The 12,678-nt window shown below is 40.4% G+C and overlaps 2 long non-coding RNA genes across 2 annotated transcripts in view; one reads left to right on the top strand and one right to left on the bottom strand.

Moving 5' to 3' along the window:
- The window catches only part of LOC311045074, a 155,759-nt gene extending 146,398 nt beyond the window's left edge, over positions 1-9,361 (bottom strand). Inside the window, exons 1-2 of the long non-coding RNA XR_014600748.1 lie at positions 8,495-9,361; positions 6,379-6,568 (exon numbers count right to left, since the gene is read on the bottom strand). This is a non-coding gene — a long non-coding RNA (uncharacterized lncRNA). The remainder of the gene's footprint in view (positions 1-6,378; positions 6,569-8,494) is intronic.
- LOC311045082 lies at positions 554-4,280 on the top strand. The gene is made up of 5 exons (XR_014600749.1): positions 554-595; positions 1,120-1,233; positions 1,685-1,747; positions 3,061-3,165; positions 4,221-4,280. It is a non-coding gene; the product is annotated as an uncharacterized lncRNA (long non-coding RNA).
- Positions 9,362-12,678: the final 3,317 nt, after the last annotated feature.

The raw sequence follows: 12,678 nt of genomic DNA, 5'->3' as shown, positions 1-12,678 counted from the left end.
AGTCTAGGACGTGTGGAGCGTTGTCCAGGGAGTTTTAGAGAAGAGAGAAGAGTCTCGGACGTGTGGAGGGTGAGAGGTTGTATAGGGTTGGATCAGGTATATGGAGGTGTTATACCTTTGGTTGGTTTGTAGGCCAACATCAGTGTTTTGTACTCTGTGAGGGCAGCAACTGGAGGGTCAATGGAGGGAGAGGAGAACGGGGGAGAGCCGGGAAATGTGAACATTTTGGCTGGTTGAAGAAGTGTTGCAGCTTTCTGGATCATTTGGATGATATACACTTATTAATGATAATAACATGTTCCTACTTCCTATGACGGTTATATAATAATAATAATAATAATAATAATATGGGTAATAATAATAGTAATAATAATAATAATAATAATAATAAGGGTAATAATAATAATAATAATAATAACTAGAAAAAGTGCTCCTCGGAGCACAACTCTCCGCTGTTGGGAATGTTGGGAATGTTCTATCTGTATAAGTGTCCTATCCGTCCTGTCTGTATAAGTGTCCTATCCGTCTGTATAAGTGTCCTATCCGTCTTGTCTGGAACATCCCAGCCTGACCGCGCCTATCAAGATGGACTGGGGTCAGTTACTGTAATCTACTCTATTCTACTGTAATCTACTGTATTCTACTGTAATCTACTGTAATCTACTGTATTCTACTGTAATCTACTGTATCCTACTGCATTCTACTATATTCTACTGTAATCTACTGTAATGTGTTACACTGACTGCACTCTGTTTTAAGGGTTCAAGGATTCTTCTCTTTTTGTACCTGAAGGTACATTTGTTTTGCAGAAAGGAAACACAGCAATCCAATTAAAAACAAGACACAATAATAATACAGACACCAGAAATAAGAATCAATACAAATACATTAAAACATCCTAAAAAAGATACCATTCTAATAAGAAGGTCATGACAGGAGCCTCACCTACTTAGAGCTTAAGTGTCTTGTCTAGATCAGGTCCATCATCTTTGTTTACTAATGGCTGCAGGTATAAAGATATTTATAGCATTTATAGAATGTATAATGTATTGTATTGTATTGTATTGTATGGTATTGTAATGTAATGTAATATCATTCAAATAATATTTGTATTGTCAGATTTCTCCATGCCAGAGTCAGTGAAGAACAAGGTGGCCATGGGAGCATCAGGTCTGGTTCTGGGTCTGGTCTTGTTCCTGTCTGGATTCATCTACTTCCAGTGGAAGAAACACGGTGATTAACATGTTTAATTAACATGTTTCATTAATTAATCTACTAACAGTGGAATGAATTAGGTAAGATCAACAGAGGATCACATGACATGTGGAACCCTCACATAAATGCAAACAAACAAACAAACAAACAAACAAACAAACAAACAAACACATTAAGCCACAACCTAAACTGGTTTATATTGGTTTAGAACCTTAACCAGTTTAGACCAGTTTAGACGACCTAGTTAGAGGTCAAAGTGTGTTCTATGTTGTCACATTTAGTCTTAAATAAGAGTCAAATGTTCACATTAGTTCTGATGCAACATGTGACCCTGATGACTGAACCCTAATGTTGTTGTGTTGTTGTGTTGTGTGTACATTTATGCATTTTATGGAGAAAATACACACAATACAGTACATAGGATTTATTTGTGTGTCTGTTTTAACTGTCTCTCTTCTTCTTCTATCAGGTCGTATTCTGGTGCCGACGGCGACAACCAATGACGATCTTTAGACTCCTCCCACACACCCAGGTTCACTTCCTCTTTCTTTTTACTAAACCTTTTTACATACATTCATACAGTTTTAATGTATAAAAGTGTATAACACTATAAAACATACACAAAACAACATGCTTGTGTAAGAAGTGAAACAACTAGCCTGGTAAACCATCCCGGTCGTGTGAATTCACATTATCATGTGTCTTCTGCTTAATTTCTTATAATAATTAATCTAATAATCAAATGTAATAATCAAATGATTTGTTGTATCAGACAACACTGATGTCAATGTGGTCAGATGGGGGGGGGGGTTGCTCTTGGTGAAATGTGTAGTTTGGACCATTCATCATCAATCAAATATAAACATGTTTTACATGACGCAGGAGTTTAGATCCCATAGCCTGAGAGGACGTTCAGGTGACTCAGTAAGTGAAGAGACGACACAATGCAGCCAAACTCTCAACCAATCATTTGAACACAATATTTCAGTGAACTGTACAGCAGAGTCACTGCCCATCTTTCGCCGCAGGCTGAAAACCCACCTCTTCAGGAAACACTATCCTTCCTCTTTGCCTGGCCTACTTGTTGTTAACTAGTTGTACGAACTCTTGTTTTATTTTTGTATTGTTTTATTGGATCTTGTTTAGTCGATACACTTATTTGTTTTAGCTCGTGCTCATTTGATTTTGCCATTTTTGTCTCATCTGTTTAAGAAACTAGGTAGCTGATATATTGCACTTTTACCTTAGCGCTAGGTATACTCTTGGTTGCTTGTTTTTGCAGGAAATGTACTTAAAACTTCTGGTGATTAGTAGTTTTCGTTCCCTACCTATGTTGAATACACTTATTGTAAGTCGCTTTGGATAAAAGCGTCGGCTAAATGACTGTAATGTAATGTAATGTAATGTACCAATGATTCAGTTCATTGAACACAACATTTCAGTGAACTGTACCAATGATTCAGTTCATTGAACACAATATTTCAGTGAACTGTACCATTGATTCAGTTCATTGAAAACACTGATCATTCCATCACTAGCAGGATCAAAGACAGAACCTTGTGGTCCAAAGGAGAGTGTTCTACCAACTGAGCTGCCCTTCCTACTAAGATACACTATTGACAAAGTATTGGTCAAATGTTGTTTAAATGGACTGAGTTGTTTCTACTTTGATGGTTACTAGTTGCAGGGAAGGTTAGGTTTTTAAGTAGTTTAGGCCTACTAATAACTTGTTCATGATCTATTAACTATTAATAGCATAGTTTTATAAATAATGTTAAAGCATTAACCACCATGTTCACACAGTTAATACATTCTGATTCTTATTGGTTTATTGTCTTTTCACAGAACACCTGGGTGTGTTTTCAGAGAAGCAGAGAGTCATCGCTGCCCCCTGGTGGAGAGAGGAGTAAATACATGTGTGTCCATTCAGCTTTTAAATACTAACTAGACGTGTCGCAATTCTGGGAAATTGCAAAGTGTGGTTGCGCCGACGCCGGTCGCGTGCCATTCGAATCGGGTGCCGATTGGATCCCGCCTTCGTGATACGTGCCGTTTTGATTTTATGAAATAGGCCCCTCCCACTAAATAAATAGGCCCCTCCCACAAATGTAACGGGCCAATCATATTGTCACGTCACTCCTGATATCGCTTCTATTTCATTTTGAGAGGATTGATCCCCCCAAAATCATGTTTTTGCATCAAACGTTACGTTTTGTGCATTTGTGGCGCCCCCTATGGATCAAAGTGGAAATGCTTTTGGGAATTAGTTGAGTAAACCACCCTTGACATGTGACAAATTTGGAATTGACCGGACGTTTCGTTTCGTGATTTTTGGCCTATTTTGTAAAACCTCCCGCTAACTTTGGAAGCCATTTACGGACGAACGGTATGGACTATCAAAATTCCGCTTGGAGATGCTTATCGCATGGGTCCAGAGATCATGTGTACCGATTTTTGTGAAATTTGGACAAAATATGTGGGTGGAGGAGCTAAAAGTGTGTTTTGAAGAAAATTCAAAATGGCGGAAAATCTATCCTGACGCATATGGGGAGTTGCGTCTTGACCCAAGGAATCTAGGGGAAAAAAGGCTATTTTATGACCTACGGTTCAAGAGTTATAGGCCAAAATGTAAAGTGGACTGTTATAGCGCCACCATGAGGCCGACTGGTGTAATTATTTTTTTAAATAATTTTCACTAAATTATAAACCTCCCCTCCAAATCTGGTAACTTTCTCAGAAACTCTTACGGTTTCTGAGAAAAAAAAAGCTTTTTTTTTGTTTTTTTTACTTTTCCATTAAAGTGGATGGGGAAATGTAATGCACTAATAAGTCAATATCAATAAAACTATGCAACCAATCTCTTAGCAAAATACAAGCGCACGATTCCCGGTGAAGCCGGTCATTTTGACTGTGGGAGGAGTAGCACGGCAAAATAAAGTTTATCTAGAAAGAATAAAGTGTCACTAGAACTATAGTCTGGTTGCCCTGTTAGGGCAACCAGACAGCAGCAAAATGATGACTTCATCAACCTTTTTCACAAATGTGTCCTTTACACAATTAAAAATCACACCTGTGTGAAGGTAGCGGCGCCTTTGATATATTTTGTCATAGATATGTGTTTCTACTAGAGAAACAATATTAAATCTCTGTAAATTTATTTCAAGGCTTCCAGTGGCACTAAATAGTGCCATTGGAAGCGAATCACCAAATGCATTCCAAGGTAAGTGGCAAAAACTGATCTGTCATAGCTGATAGAGTGGGTACCTAAAAAATAAACTTTGTGTGTGCGTGTGTATAAATGTGGTACCAGAAAGATATGTATGTGTTATGAAATAATCTATACAATTTATAAGCTGTACCCAGAGTGTTTATGTTCCGGACTTTTACAGTTTATATAAACCATCTAATTTTGTATTCATGATATAATATTGATGTCATGAATAGTTCCCTTGCCTGACCAATCAGAACGTTGACGGGCCTGACCAATCAGAACATTGACGGAAAAGCCAGGTATAGAGCAGGACCATCGCCGTTAAAAATACATACAAAAAAAGAAGGGGGAAAAGCATGAGAAAATAAAAATATATACAAAAAAAAACATGAGGAAATAAAAAATAAACCTTGACATCATAGTGATGTCATGAATAGTCCCCTTGCCTGACAAATCAGAACCTTGACAGGCCTGACCAATCAGAACCTTGACGGGCCTGACCAATCAGAACCTTGACGGGCCTGACCAATCAGAACCTTGACGGGCCTGACCAATCAGAACGTTGACGGAAAAGCCAGGTATAGAGCAGGACCATCGCCGTTAAAAATACATACAAAAAAAGAAGGGGGAAAAGCATGAGAAAATAAAAATATATACAAAAAAAAACATGAGGAAATAAAAAATAAACCTTGACATCATAGTGATGTCATGAATAGTCCCCTTGCCCGACAAATCAGAACCTTGACGGGCCTGACCAATCAGAACGTTGACGGACCTGACCAATCAGAACGTTGGCGAGCCTGACCAATCAGAACGTTGACGGACCTGACCAATTAGAACGTTGGCGAGCCTGACCAATCAGAACGTTGACGGACCTGACCAATCAGAACGTTGGCGAGCCTGACCAATCAGAACGTTGACGGACCTGACCAATCAGAACGTTGGCGAGCCTGACCAATCAGAACGTTGACGGACCTGACCAATCAGAACGTTGGCGAGCCTGACCAATCAGAACGTTGACGGACCTGACCAATCAGAACGTTGGAGAGCCTGACCAATCAGAACGTTGACGCAAAAGCCAGGTATAGAGGGCTAATATCCGCTCTATACCTAAAGGTATAGAGCGGCTAGCGCCGCTAAAAATGTGTAAAGGTCGAACTTAGTAATCAGTTCGACCTGGTCATTGTCTCCGCCAGGCCGAAGGCATGGTGGAGAGTATGTTTTCACTTAGTCCGTCCGTGTGTCCGTCCGTCTGTGAACACCTTGGATTGGTCAAGCTTCACGTGACATCACAATATGTAACATAATAGGTAAGACAGAATTAGGATAAATACTTTCTAGTGTGATACTATCAACTTCCTGACCTGGCGGAGACCTGTACTCCGAGGAGCACATTTTCTAGTTGTCTCCGCCAGGAGAGTTTGTTTTCACTTTCCGTCAGCCAAGCAAACATTGGTCGAGCCTCACGTGACACTTGACAATACGGTGAAATAGTGTGATCTGATTGGCTAGTGACATATAACGGGCTATAAATACATGTGTCACTTTGAAAGAGTCTTTGCCTCTTTCAAAGTGAGGTAAGACAGGAATAATCACGAAATGGCTGAGAAATGGCGGATACTGTAACAATTGGATAGGACACTTACACAGACAGGACAGATAGGACACTTACACAGACAGGACGGATAGGACACTTACATAGACAGGACGGATAGGACACTTATACAGACAGGACGGATAGGACACTTATACAGACAGGACGGATAGGACAGTTATACAGTAACTCCAGGTGGGGATACCAGTTTTATCCAACTAAGGTTTGGATAAAACAGACGGATAGGACACGGATAGGACACTTGTGTCATGTTACTATGACACAGTAACATGTTCTAATTAGAACATAAGAATTAGAACATTCCCAACATTCCCAACACAAGTCTGCTGGCGGAGACTTGTGCTCCGAGGAGCACTTTTTCTAGTTTATTATGTAATCATTTATAATGTGTGATAATGAATGTGTTAAGATCATTATGACATCACTGTTTCCCTGTGATGGGTGGACCTGGACCCTCCAGGGTGGTCCGGGGTTATGGGTGGACCTGAACCCTATATACTGGTCCGGGGTTATGGGTGGACCTAGACCTTCTAGGCCAATTCGGGGGCCAATTCGGGGGCCAATTCCGGCCCGCGACGTCATCAAATCTGGCCCTTGAGGTGATTTAAAAAAACGGCATTTAATACTACCTCTAATGGAAAAAAAAACGAGAGAGAAAAAAAAAAGGCAGAAAAAACGCCAGCGCCCGCCAGTTCCTTACTGAGGCTGCCTGGGGGTTGAATACTGGACAAACTTGTTATGTGAGAACAATGGCCAAGCTGTGAAGCCACAGCCAAGGTCATTAACATACAGAGGACCATCACCATTCAACTCTACCTGTACTGGAGAGAGCGCTTGTTCAACAGCATCACAAATCCGGTAAAACACCGTTGTTTGGTGAAGTATTTACCAGTTGCGTCTCTCATTTGGAGGAGTAGAGAGTGGCTCCATTCCTCCCCACACCCCACCCCTCACCTCCCCCCACTTTGTAACCAGTGTTGCTGTTCTAATCTTGAAAACTAGAATCCATTTGTCAGAGGGTGTGACATTAGTAGGATAACCAGCGACAGTTAAGAGCTTGCGCAGGGCAAAATAATTAACACCAGCTGTGAACGCTTGACTGTGTATGTGTGTGTGTGTGTGTGTGTGTGTGTGTGTGTGTGTGTGTGTGTGTGTGTGTGTCGGTGTGTGTGTGTGTGAGAGTGTGTGTGTGTGTGTGTGTGTGTGTGTGTGTGTGTGTGTGTGTGTGTGTGTGTGTGTGTGTGTGTGTGTGTGTGTGTGTGTGTGTGTGTGTCAGTTTTAGTCCGTTTTTTGGTGCGCAACATAGCCCTCGTTTAAGTCAATTGCTTTCACCTGCTGTTGCTGTGCGGAGAGTGCGCAACAGGGCATATCTCCGCCAAGCCAGGGTGACCAACAGGCCCATGAAATTCATATGCAGGCATAGTAGCCAATTAGAATGAAATCTGCAAAAACTGACTCATATACTGATACAGAACCTATTGGCTATATATTATCGTTGGAAATCTTGTATGTTCCTTTTCTTATTATTATTTAAAACAATTTAAAATCGTGCAAATAGCCAAAATTACAACACCAAAGGCCAAGTGGCCTTGCCCCTAAAATGACGAAATTCCAGGCCTGAACTGCAGACATTATATTGCCTTTTGTTAGGCTATTCAATGTTAGTTTTAATTTCTTGAAATCATATTTATTTAATTTGCAACTGTATGGCATGCTAAGGTTTTGAGACATATTGTATTATATTACTACACAATAGTAAATAAATAATTCTAAAAATATGCTTTAAATAACTGATCTATGGATTATAGTTATGATAAGTGTTGCCATAATCATGTAGCTCTACAACAGAGGCATAGCCATGACAGCAAAGGTACAAAATAATATTTAAGAAAATGTATATTATATATTTTTTAAATAATCATTTTCAGCCATTCGGCCAAGTGTTTCCTATATTCGGTATTCGGTTTCGGCCAAGAATTTGATATACTGTATAGCAGTGACTCAGGTGTAGTGAAATAGAAGTAAAAGTACTGGAAATACTCTAGTAAAGTAAAAATACCTCAAATCTTTACTTAGGTACAGTACTTGAGTAAATGTAATTAGTTACTTTACACCACTGTTGTTCTATGAATCTAATTATTTAACCACCCACTTCAAATTGAATTATTCTACTTAAAATGGTTTATTATTATTATTATTATTATTATTATTACAAATTGCATTGTTTGTTTTTAATGTCAATAATTAAAGTAGCTATTCTTCTTAATACATTTAAAAAAAGTGATATGCATAGTTAGTAGCAGTGTCTGAGTGCGTGTGAGCGCACATGTGCGCCCGCAACTGGTTCCGGCCCCCATCAAGTCACCATTTGACCAATCCGGCCCTCACCCCAAAATGAGTTTGCCACCCCTGTTCTAGGGTGATCTGGGGTGATGGGTCCACCCAAATTAGACAACAGTGGGCCACTACAGTCTATGAAATGAATGGGAAACACTGATGACATGTGTTACGGCCCTGTGTGGCCTCATATTGTGTTTTTTAACCCTCTGAGTGTTCTCAGTGCCCCATTTGGTAATTGGAGGGTGGAGTGGAGATTGGAGGAGTGGCGTGGTGTCTGGAGACACACCTGGGCTTCATCCTCAATCAGCCCAGCCAGCATAACAGCCTGGGAGAAGCTCCTTTACAGTCCTTTAACCCTCAGTCACCTCCATGTGCTGAACCCTTTCTGTTAGTTACTGTAGTTTGTGTTTACTACAGTAGGTCTATATAGGCTGTGTGCCATACCTTTTTCTGTTTAGTGCGTAAAGGTAACTTTAATACTATGTGTTTAAAGTACAGACACTTATTAGATAGGAAACTTCACTTCACTATGTTCCAAACCTTCACCTGAGTGTACTAGAGAAGGGAAGCTTGGTAGGGGGTGTGCCGCCATTTGTTTTGTTCCCCGTTTTGAGCCTGTTTTGTTTAGTTAGGTAGCCTATAAGTGGTTCTCAAACTTTTTCATGGCAAGCTTGTAGATCTGCTATTTTTGAATAACCAAAGTATAAAAGGTTGAAGTGATTTCAAATGATTGTGATGCTATATTAACACATTTTGCTGGGGACCCCCTGGAACCCCTCCAAGGACCCCTGGGGTTCCCCGGACCCCACTTTGAGAACCGACGGCCTAGACTGTAACTCTTGTTTTGGTGTAGTTTAGGTTTTCTTTTCAGGTAGGGTTGGAGTATTTTGGCTTTGGCCACCCTGAAGTTTTGTGCTTTCCCTAATCTGTTTAATAATCCATTGTAGATTTAAGTTTGATTCTATTAATAAATTGTAAACTCTTTCCGTTCCTCTGGTTTGTGATATTTTTACCTCTTTATATATATATATATTTACCTCTTTATAGCCTTTAGACCTTATAAGGTCGTAACGCTACTGTTCATTTATATCTTATCAAGTAGGGGTCGGTCTCTGTCTCTCTGTCTGTACATCTGTTTCCTGTACATTGTCAATGTCTTTCTCAGGTTTTTATCAGTTACTGTGCTTAGGTAGTCTGCCACAGTATACCGTCTGTTTAGGGCCAAATATGTTTCTACTTTGTGTTGTGATTGTGTACGTTCATTCCAATAAGTGATGTATTTATCTTTTTCTTTAGTTACTGTATAATGTGGTTAGGTCTAATCTTTAGTTATAATGTGGTTAGGTCTCATCTTTAGTTATAATGTGGTTAGGTCTAATCTTTAGTTATAATGTGGTTAGGTCTAATCTTTAGTTATAATGTGGTTAGGTCTAATCTTTAGTTATAATGTGGTTAGGTCTAATCTTTAGTTATAATGTGGTTAGGTCTAATCTTCTGAGTGATAGTGAAGCTGCACTGAGGCTGGCTGTGGTTTGTGATGTCAGAAGGTGAAAGGTCAGCTAGTTTCAGGACCAGTTGACTGAGGCTCCTTTTTATGTTCAACTCTTGGCAGGCAAGGGCTTTATAATGGTAACAGGCGGGGTCACTCTTTTTTTTTTTTTTTTTTCAAATAATTTTTATCCCACAATTTTGTAACCCTTATTTTTCACCTTGTGTCAATTTTCTAAGTGATCCTGGGCGCTACACTCCCCTCACCAGCCTAGGGAGGCCAGGGCCGAGCTCATGCGTCCTTCAATGCATGGGAGCCAACTGACCTTCTTGTCACCTGACGGGGGAGTTTCCCTGGTTGGACGTAGCGCGTGGAAGGAACACGTTATTCCAACCAGTTCCCTTCCCCTCCATCAGGTGCCCCAGATGTCATGGGGGAGGCGGTATAGCGACCAGGATTACTACATGTTTTTGTGAGGGTATTAACCACCCTGAGAGACATGGGGAGAACATGCAAACTCCACACAGGGGTCACTCTTTTTAATATGGCTCCAGAATGTAATAGATCTTTTTTGTATATTAAGAGGTAAAGGATATTGGCCTAATTCAGCCCTGCATGCAGAGTTTGTGCTTTTTCTTTGTACCAGGATAATAGTTTTGCAGAACTCTGCGTACAGGATCTCAACTGGATTTTTGTCCAATTTTGCCCAATCACTTTCTGATAAAGGGCCCCATACCTCACTGCCATACAGTGCTATGGATTCGATAACCCAATTAAATGTCCTGATGGGAAATTGGATTTGAACTGAACACTTGATGGCATAGAAAGCCCTTTTTGCCTTCTCTTTGAGTTCCTTCACAGTTGAACAGAAGTTTCCTTTGGAAGCCAAATACGTATAGAAGTTTGTTTGTTCTATTTGGCTCCCACCTATTTTGAATGTTGAGTAATGTCTCTGTAACCGTGATCATTTTTGGAAGGTCATAATTCTGGTCTTCTTCATATTCACTGTCAGGGCCCAGGTCTGACAGTACTGATGAAGAATGTCCAAGCTTTGCTGAAGACCTTCTCTAGTAGGATACAGTATGACCTGATCACCTGCATAAAACAGCCTTGCTTCACCCCTCTGCCTTGTGGGAAGAAGTCTGTATGTTCATCTCCAATTTTGACAGGCAATTTTTCATTTTCATACATGTGTAACCGGGTGGAGTTAATTTTGTCTTATAGTAAACTTGAGGCCCCGTTTTACAGAGGGCAGAGCAACATTCTCCACTCTTGAAACATTTGAATCAACCACAGGCACTGTGGTTGATTCAAACGCACTGTGGTTGAACAAATGCAGCGCACTAATATGTCTCAGTTGGTGTGTTTGATAATGATTAGAGTGACCATTGTGCAATTGCATGTGTCAGAAATACTAAGCTGCCCAAAACCAGTGGCCTGACTGTTATCAGGCGCTGCTTTAAACACTTCTCTGAACAAGCCTTCCTTCATGACTTGGCTGCAGTTGATTGGTTTCGCATGTCCTTCCATCAATGGATGAGGCCTTTCGGTTCTTTCACAAACAGTTTCTCTATCTGATGAATAAACATGCACCTCTCAAAAAAAATCAGAATTAAGAACCGAGCAAATCCCTGGTTCTCTAGGGACCTGGCTGATCTGATACATGTAAGAAATAGGCAATGGTCACTTGCAAGAAAGTCAAAATGAAGTCATGATTGGCTTCTGTTTCGTGTATTGAAAAATAAATGTACGGTCCTCACTAGGAAGTTGAGATCGGAACATTATTTATCTCTCACTACTGATACCTCCAGTAATCACTGTACTTTCTGGAGAGTAGTCAAAACCCTTCAACAGAAAGGAGCAGCAGGCCCCCCGCCTAAGGTTCGGGTTGGCGAGTCCTTTATTCCCGACAAAAAAAATATGTCTAATGCTTTTAACTCGCATTTTAAAAGGGCGGGACACATTTTTGATGAGCAAAATGTCAATGCTCCTCAGTAAGATGCCCAGGAAAACGCTGACTCTTCTTTTGTTTTGGATTTCAATTTCGACTTCTCTCCCATCCTGGTATCGGATGTTCTGCATGCCCTGTCCACCCTAGACCCTAAAAAGTCTGCTGGTCCAGATGGCCTTGACCCTTTTTTCTTAAATGTATCATCGGCTGTCATTGCCCAACCTGTTACTGATATGTTCAACATCTCTCTATCCACTCAAAGTTTACCTGAAGAGTGGAAACAAGCAAATGTTTCCCCTCTTCTCAAGGCTCAAGACCCTTGTGACGTAAACAACTATAGGCCTATCTCTAACCTCTCCACCTTGGCAAAGATCTTAGAGGGTCAAGTATCAAAACAGGTCAACGTTTTTCTTCATTCACACTCTAGTTTTGGACATGCGAGGTTTCCACCCGACAGACGATATAGGACACTAATGTACACTAATGCACAGAATGTGTTAACATAGCGTCACAATCATTTTAACCATTTAGCTTTGGCTATTCAAAAATAGCAGATATACAAGCTCATTGCACGGCACCGAGTGCCGCGCTATGAGCTTGTAGATCTGCTATTTTTGAAAAATCTTGACCATTTGTGCATATCTTTGAATATTTATATTTATATTTATAAGCAAACATTTTAACTCAAATCATTACTTCTGGGGGGTCCCTGGCACAAAACCTTTCCAGATGGGGGTCCGCGGCCAAATGTATATCAATTTAGGGGTCCTTGGCATGAAAAAGGTTGAAACCCCCTTTTGTTCAGTAACAGGTGTCTCTCTCCAGCTCTCTATTAAACAGAAGATACATGTTCAGGT

Source organism: Gymnoscopelus microlampas (genome assembly GCF_963454915.1).
Source record: "Gymnoscopelus microlampas genome assembly, chromosome: 1".
NCBI lineage: Eukaryota > Metazoa > Chordata > Actinopteri > Myctophiformes > Myctophidae > Gymnoscopelus > Gymnoscopelus microlampas.
The sequence above is the reverse complement of the archived record's forward strand: the minus strand, read 5'-3'. Positions and strand labels throughout refer to the sequence as shown.